Genomic DNA, 8,956 nt, shown 5'->3' with positions numbered 1-8,956 from the left:
TGGATTTTTTTTTTAGATAAAGGAGCATTGCCCCAGCCTCTGCATCAATAGATGCACACGGCTTGCTTTATTAAACCATAGTATCAGGTCTGCAAGAATTCGAAGTCACTTATTACAATCATGGATCGGCTAAAGTGAATACATGAATCAGCCAAACAAAAATACGTCTCCTATAAAATATGTATTTGCTATTCTATGAAGATGCCGCCACCCAGTGTCCTGAGCAACCACACTAGCATCTGGTTGCATCTAGTAACCATATCCTCCCGTTGCTCCAAAGGGAGAAGGAAAACCCATTGTTGAATCGAACAAGCAGCTCGCCGGATAACCTGCAAATTAGTTCCACTTTGCTTGTTAAAAATAATGTCATTTCTAGTTCTCCAGATTGCCCAACATAGAGCCGATATTCCAATTCGAATTTTCTGTTTATCATTCTTTCGTACTCCATTAAGCCATCTACCAAACATATTAGTAATTAGCCGGTGGAGGAATATTATAAGTTAAGTACATCATGCGCCAAACAATCTTCGCGAAAGGACAATCAATGAACAAATGGTTGACCGTTTCACGTGAAGCACAAAAACAACAGGTTTGACATCCCTTCCAATTTCTTTTAGCTAAATTGTCCTTAGTTAAGAGCACCTTATTACTCAAGAACCACATAAAAATTTTAATTTTCAATGGGATTTTTAATTTCCATAAGTATTTCCGAAGATAAACAATATGTCCATTCATGAGATCAAGATACATACTCTTAACAGAAAAACTACCCGAGTCGGTAAGTCTCCATACAAACTTATCCGATTCAGTTGTTAAATCCACAGTGATTAGGCGCTGACATAAATTAATCCATTGTAACCATTTATTATCATTCAAGCCTCTTCTAAAAGAGATATTAATAGGTTGAGTAGCAAACACTGTTGATACTAACACATTCCTATGTTGAATAATATTATACAAAGCCGAATACTGATGGGATAATGGTGAATCTCCCATCCAAACATCTTCCCAGAATCTAACAGTAGTCCCATCACCCACTTTAAAATACCCTCTTTTGAAGAAATCGTCCTTAACATTCATAAGACCTTTCCAAAAAGGAGAATCGTTCGGTTTAGCTTCTGCTTGTGCTAGAGTTTTGTTATTCAAATATTTGTTACAAAGCATTTGTTGCCACATACCCTCCTCCGATAGAAGTTTAAACAACCATTTGCTAAGTAGGCATTTGTTTTTCAATTCTAAAACCTCAATCCCCAACCCCCCTTGATCCTTAGGCCTACACACAATATTCCACTTGGATAATCTATATTTCTTTTTTTGCTCATCAGATTGCCAAAAGAACTTTGACCTATAATAATCCAACCTCTTTCTCACTCCAATTGGGATTTCCAAAAAAGATAACATAAACATCGGAAGGCTCGTGAGAACCAAGTTAATCAACGTGAGTCTATCTCCATACGATAACATTTTACTCCGCCAACATCCTAATTTAGAGGCAAACCGATTCTCAATGGGGTTCCACTCCGCATTTCGAAGTGTCCTAAAATGAATAGGAATACCCAAATATTTTAATGGTAAGGATCCAGACTCGCACCCAAAAATATTTCTATATTGGTCCTCCATATCCTTTGCCTTACCAAAGCAAAAAATTTCACTCTTGTGGAAATTAATTTTCAAACCCGATAATTGTTCAAACATACATAGAATGAGTTTCATATTCACAGCCTTAGCTATATCATGTTCCAAAAATAATATTGTGTCATCTGCATATTGTAATATGGATAGTCCTTCGTCAATCAAATCAGTTAGCAAACTCCCAACTTTACCCTCTTCTTTAGCGCGAGCTATAAGAATCGCTAACATATCCGCGACTATATTAAAAAGAATCGGAGATAGAGGATCTCCCTGCCGAAGTCCTTTCCTCGTTTGAAAATTGTGACCAGTAACATCGTTAACCCTGATTCCGACACTTCCACCTTGCACAAATTGCTTTATTCTATCACACCATACAGGGTCAAAACCCTTCATACGGAGCACTTGTTGCAGAAATGGCCACTTAACCTTATCATATGCTTTTTCGAAATTAATCTTAAAAATTACCCCATCCAGCTTTTTCCTATGCATTTCATGTAGCGTCTCATGAAGAACTACCACCCCTTCTAAAATATGTCGTCCTGAAATAAAAGCCGTTTGTGTAGGTCTAATAACTTTCTGCGCTACCTCAGAAATACGATTTGTCGCCACCTTTGTGAAGATTTTAAAGCTCACATTTAACAGATAAATTGGTCTGTATTGTTGGATTTGCGTTGCATTCTCCTTTTTAGGTAATAAAGTAATTACCCCAAAATTCAATTTATATAGGGGCAGTTCTCCTCTTTGAAAACACTCAAAAAGTGCCATGGATTGTGGTAAATCCTGGACTTTGTTCAAGTTACAGGTCTGCAGTAAGTTGTCTCTTCTTGATAGATTACCGTCGTGTTTCGTGAAGATACCTTGGCGTTGCGAAGATGCGCAATTTTTTTTCATTGAGTAAAGGCTATATATCCGTGCAATTTTCTGTAGCTTTTGTATATGCTGGGTTTAATTCAGAGATCAAGAGGTGTTGTTTTTCTGTTAGGCCGATTACACCGAAAGGCCGATGTTCTATGTAGCCCAACTAGCTATAGTAGCCAGCGTTAAGATCAGTCCCGATCCCCTACGTGCTGAACATCACTAGAACTAATGATACCAATCGCCCGCTTTTTAAAATATTGTAATTTTCACAAAAAAATACTTGGATTTCAATTTTTTCAGATTTTTTTTGAGATAAGGGGTTTTCCCCCGATTTCCATAAGAAACCATATGCTCGCTACACCAAAAAGAAAGAAAAGAAACAGAAAACCAGCCCATAGACTAGAAAAAGGAAAAGCTTCTGAAGTTATTACAAGCAACCTCCAGCCGAAATTCAGAAGCCTACTGCTACGAACTCGAAACGAGCAGAACCTGAGACAACACCCTACAAGAACGAACGCAGTAAGAGTAGGTAGCCAAAGTCTACTATTGAACCATCTTCTCTCTTTTTTAATTTTCCTGGAACCTTCCATGTCATCTTGTCAACCTAAGAACCACCAGTCTTCATCCTCGTTGCTCGGAACACCTCGCTTGACAATCGCATAAACAACTTGGCTCCCTAGCTGAGAGCATTGCGGTTTGGTTCCTTTACCTGCAAGATTACCCACGAGGACATCATTTGACAAATCATGTTGATCAATGTAATTGGTTCATCATGTCTAATGGATCTAAAACAAGCATTGTTACGAGTTTTCCAAATCGACCATAATATCGCAGCAGAACCAACGCAAATATTCGATCTATTCTTTTTAAGGAAACTTTTAATTCAAGGCCCAAACAAATGTTAAACCGATCTTGATTTATTTTTAAATCCAAAGGCACAAGAAGCTATATTCCAAATATAGCGCCCCAACGGACATGAGAACAACAAATGATATATATTTTCATCACAACCACAAAACTGACACATACAATCTCCTTTCCAGCCCCTTCTACGCAACTAAGGCTGGCAATGGGTCGGGTTTGGTCGGGTCAACCTAAACTAGACTCATGCCCATCACCCTTATCGGGCACACCTCTGTGACCCACGACCCTACCCATGGGTAAGGAATGAGACCCATGAACAAACCCTATCGGGCAACTCATCGGGTACAAAAAAAAATGGAGAGTTTAACGCAACCAAATATGTCGAACACATCGACACATTGTTGGGCTGCCAGGACGAAGGGTGATGTGTTCCCGTTCATGGCTTTGTGACTACAAGTAGTACTAATATGCACATGTTTGGCGTCTGGATAGAAGAGCTTTGTGTGTAAACGATGTATACTGTCTACATGTATAATGTATGTGTACGTACCATACAAAATAATTCAATTGTTTTAATTAGTAATATTAATCGGGTGACCCATCGGGCAACCCGTGGGCATAGAATGATACCCATGCCCGACCCACGACTAATCGGGTTGAACATGGGTCGTTTCCATGGGCGAACATCGAGACCCATACCCTACCCATTTGGATCGAGTGCCCATGGGCAGACGTACCCATGGGTTGAAATGCTGGCTTGATACGCAACACATCTTTGGTGAGAATACTTTTTCGAAGCCGAGCAGCAGCCGGAGCCTGACCGGCTCGAGATCGGCGTCCACAAAGGGGAGTAATAAGCCTGCTTCGCCGAGACCGGCTTGATCAGTCGAGTGCATCATAGCAAGGTAATAGAGAGGTGTTTTGAGCGAAAACTCGGAAGTCAGCCCGAGCTTGGGTGATCCGTTTATCCTATTTCCATCTAGCCATTCGTTTCCTTGACCTACCTCATATATCATGGTGTATAATTCTGTGCGCACGGCGAGACGAATACAGAGCCTGAGCATGCCAACCACCTCCTCACTGCTATGCATCCTAGCAAAACCAGGCTGAAAAGGTGGCAGGCAATGCTTTTGCATTGTACCAAGTTTCCGAACTGCACCCTGTCCTCTTCTTCTGTGTTGAAACATGTGACGGCTGTGTTCATACCTTGATGCGTGTATATGTAGGCACCCAATGTCCAACGTAAATTTTTGGTACATGTATGCTATGAACCCTATAAATTCTAAAATTCAGGGTAATTTTAAATACTGAAATAAAATTTGAATCCTCCTAAAAAAAGATGATCAAATATTGTACTCGTATAAAAATATTGATGCTCTAAATAATTTCCATGGTATTCTGGATAAAAAAGATAAATTTATGACAAATATAACGTGAATCGTGCCTAGACGTGTGGCTTGTTCGATTTTGTCTTTTTGTCATTTCGAGCCCAAACATTTCTATCCAAGTACAATATTTAATTATCTTGCTGGCTCCAATTAGAGCATCTCCACTGGCGGCCCCCAAATAGGTGCCGAAAGCTGCGCCCGCAGCTGCACCGGCACTCACGTATGGGCGACGCCGGCACGGGTTCCTCCATTTGGAGAAGGCTTCCCCACACCGGGCGGCCACAATAGGATTTTTTAAATAAAAAACACACAAACATGGATAGAAATTTAAATTTAATGTTTTCGAATCACCAAATCGTCGTCATTCATCATAATCCGGCACCCAAAAAAATAACTTGTGCTTCAAGGCCAAATGATCATAGGAAGGCCGACCACGGAGGCTGCACCTCGACAATGTCCTCCTCGTCAGCGATCACCTGCGGCACCTCGTTAGTGGACGACGGTGGAGCCATGGGAGCCAGCGCAACCATGCTCATCGATGTCGATGTCGGCATGTACGTCGGCGCAGGCAGGTGTATCGATGGTGCCGATGCTTCCATGGACGCCGCCGCAGCTTGCGTCGCCATCACCTCCTTGCCGATGCGCTCACGGTACATCTCGAGCCGCACCCTCGCCAATAGATCCATGCTCGCCATGTCCGCAATCAAGATCTTCGATTCTGGATTCATCTTGGTGAGTGATAGCTGCGTCGCTTCATTCATGGCTTTGATAACGCCGGCTTGATCTTCCATCTTGGTCGCCTCCACCTTCTCCCTCTCGAGCCCAATCTTCACATCTTGCTTCTCTAACATTGCCTTCCACATGGCGGCGCCCCTATCCACCGCCTCCTTATTCCCGATGGAGAAGGATGACACCATCCTCTCGATGGAGGCGTCGATGCATGGCGGCCAATGCCGGTGCCGCATTCCTCTCGGCCCTGGCTTTCTTGTTGCCAATGGGGCACCCGGCGGGGGCGGCTGCGACCGGTCCATCTTCTCCGACGTGGTTCTTGTCATTGAGAGTGAGGCTGGCGGCATCCCACTTCTTGCAACCCTCAGGCTTTGTGAAGCAATGCATGAAGGGGAAGTCCTTGTCGCCATTTCGATGCTTGTACATGGTGAGGGGGTCGAGAATCTAGCAAATGCATGAAGAGCAAGCAATACATGAATACAATGACATGAATCTATCAAATGGTAGACATGAATACAATGCCAATACATACCCAATCCACCATCGTTTTGCCGCTCTCGGCGCGGTTCTTCACCTTCTCATAGTAGCCATGAAACATATTGCATGACTTCTTGATGAGGTTCCAACGGTGAGACATGGCGGACTCGTTCCAGATCATGTGGATGGTGGCGTACTCACCGAAATTCTTCCTCTCATTGAATTGATCAAATATGCGTTTGTAGTACTTGCCGACGGATTGATTGGCACCGGTGATGGGGCAGAAGCTGACCAACATCCACGCGTCGATGAGGCACCTGTCCTCTAGGGAGTTCCACTTCGGCCCTCGAGTGCCGGCAGCCTTCTTCTTTCTCCTCTTCTTGTTCTTCGTGGACATGCCGGTGTCGACGACGATCAGCTCCTCCTCAGCTACCTCATCGGCGTCCTCGTCGATCTTCTCGCCATCCACCTCGTCTCCTTCCTCATAGTCGTCGCACTCTTCACCGTAGTCATCCTCCTCGAAGACGGGTTCGTAGGCGTGTCCGGGGCAGATCATGCCACTCAGGATGTCGATGTCGTTCACCTAGCAAACCAATAAAAAGGCTCATCTTTTGCTCCCCGGAGCTCTATTATATGTGCACAAGCCATGATTCAATGGAAAACTTACATCTTCGTCCTCCATGGCGTCCCCGGACGCGCTGCCGAACTCATGGTGGGCGTGCCTGCTGTCGCCGCTGAACAGACTGCGGGGGAGACCAGTGCGGTCGGTCACGTGACCGACGCTACCTCCCGGTGCGCGGAGCAGATCCGGCGAGCCGTTGTTGATGTCGCTGTTGAGGTTGATGGTGAAGCGGAAGACATTGCTACCCCTCGGCGCCGACGCCCGCGAGTACGTCGCGTTTGGGTCGACGGTCATGTCGATGTCGGCGTACTCGGGGGACTAGCGGGCGCGCCCCTCCATCTGCGAGAAACGCATCTACGAGAGCGATGGAGGCTCGGCGAAGTAGGCTGGCGTGGAGGGAGAGGCGCTTCTCGAGGACGCGCTGCCGCCCGCCATGTTGCGGCCGGTGAGGGGGTAGCAGCCGTTTTCGGCTTTGCATGGCGTGCCACCCAAGCTCAGGCACATCTTCGTCGTGGCTGCCGTCGCCGCTTCCTCAGCTTTTTTCGCATCGCTCGCGAGGCGATGCCGTCTACGGTCCGCCGTCAAGATGGAGCTGCGCCTCTTCTCGTCGTCCCACTACTGCTACGTCATGTGCGCTAGCTTCTCCTTCGGCGCCACCGCACGCGGTTTCACCAGAGCCTTCTTCTTCGGTGGCATGGTGGCGAGGGTTTTGCATCATGGGAGTTGGATGGGCGCCGGAGATGGAGCGGCGGGCGGAAGGAGGAGATTTGGGGTAAACTTGTGGGGATTGGGGTCATGTGGATGACAGGCGGAGCCCACGCATTGAATCCGACGTGGCGCGAGGCGCTGGCGCGCCCGTTTGACGCCCCGCTTGAAGGGGTCCGGACGGGGTTGACGAATGCTTTATTGGGCTCGAAACAGCGCCGACACTTTTTGGGACGCGCTGGAGTCAGTATTTTCATTTTTGTGTAAGAAAAAAAAACTATTTCATGTTGATATTTTTGCACCGTATAATATGGCATTGTCAAAATCTAGGAATTTTTCGTCGGACTGTTTTGAAACTCTAAAATGCTGGTTTGAAAAAAAAAATCTCCACGGAGGCAACCTTCCAAAATCTAGTTAGTGGCTTGCACTTAACACAACAGGTCCAAGATGTCCCAAACTCCGGTACATGTTGCACCTGCTCAACCACACAATCATCGAGTGCACCCAAGCTCGGGTGCAATTCGTCCGCACTCGTGTTTTGAGGTGTAACATAATATATATGGTAGGCTCATTAGAGGTGATCTGTGAAGAGGCTGCAGATCTGTGAATCTTTTGTGTGCTTGTATTTAGGACCATCTTTGGCATGTACAGGTTGTATCCAGTTTTAGCTAGTCTGTATGTATGTAGTTCTTTTTGTATATGCTCGCTTTGGTGGCTTTTAATTCTGAGGTGCAGAGGTTTTGTGTACAGCTTCCGATTTTTCCCTAGATGCGTCATATTCTTATAAGATGAAGATGAACAATGTGTATATACTTGTCACTTGTCAGTTCATTTACCGATTATGAAGGTGAACTATTATACTATTTGAGCAAAGCAGGTCATGGTTTCCAGAGAATGTTAGGAAAATCAACTTCTTCTTTTTAGAAAGCTAGCCAAATTGATCCAATTTCCTTGTAGAGAAACAACCAAATTTTATATCTGCAGAAGCGTTGACAACATTGGGGCGCCCAAACAGAGGTCATTAGAACCCTGCTGCTTCTGGCCCTAACAGGCGCCGCCGCGAGCTGCTTCCCCTCTTCCACCGTCCACCCCGGAGCCGGTCGACTCTGCCGCACCAAATCGAGCCCTCGCGGCCTCCGGCTCCTCCGTTCCATGGGAACTGCTTGGGTACTGACAGCTCCGGGCCTCCGGCTCCTCACAGTCCTTCGCGTGCGTCTTGTGAAATTACTAAAAACAAGTAGTGATTTGTTCCCCAGCATGCTCTGCTAGGTCCTTTAGAGTTTAGCCCCAACTCCTCTCTCCAGAGTGCCCAAAACAGTTCTTGATAGTACCCAAGTACTCGATCAGCCATTAATTTCAGCTAGGTCAGTGATCTGCATCGTTTCTGTTCTTCTCTAAGCTACTCCCTGTCCTAGATATTTTGGTAGCATACCAAAACATCTCATATTTAGGAATGGAGGTAGTAGTAGTATACCAGTGTTAATTAGGATGAACTGATTTCCTCACCAGTTTGTTGTTTTGAGTTGCTCATCAAGCATATCGCTCATCAGTCAGTATATTGGACAAAAGCTTCCCCCTCCATCCTGCCATTCTACTAAGCAAGATATCTACCAGAGGCTGCAGGTCCTCTCTCTTAAGTTTGTTGAAATAAAGAGGAAGCCTTAGATATTTTACAGGGAAT

This window comes from Lolium rigidum, chromosome 4, assembly GCF_022539505.1.
Source record: "Lolium rigidum isolate FL_2022 chromosome 4, APGP_CSIRO_Lrig_0.1, whole genome shotgun sequence".
Lineage (NCBI taxonomy): Eukaryota > Viridiplantae > Streptophyta > Magnoliopsida > Poales > Poaceae > Lolium > Lolium rigidum.
Note: the sequence above shows the minus strand (reverse complement) of the source record.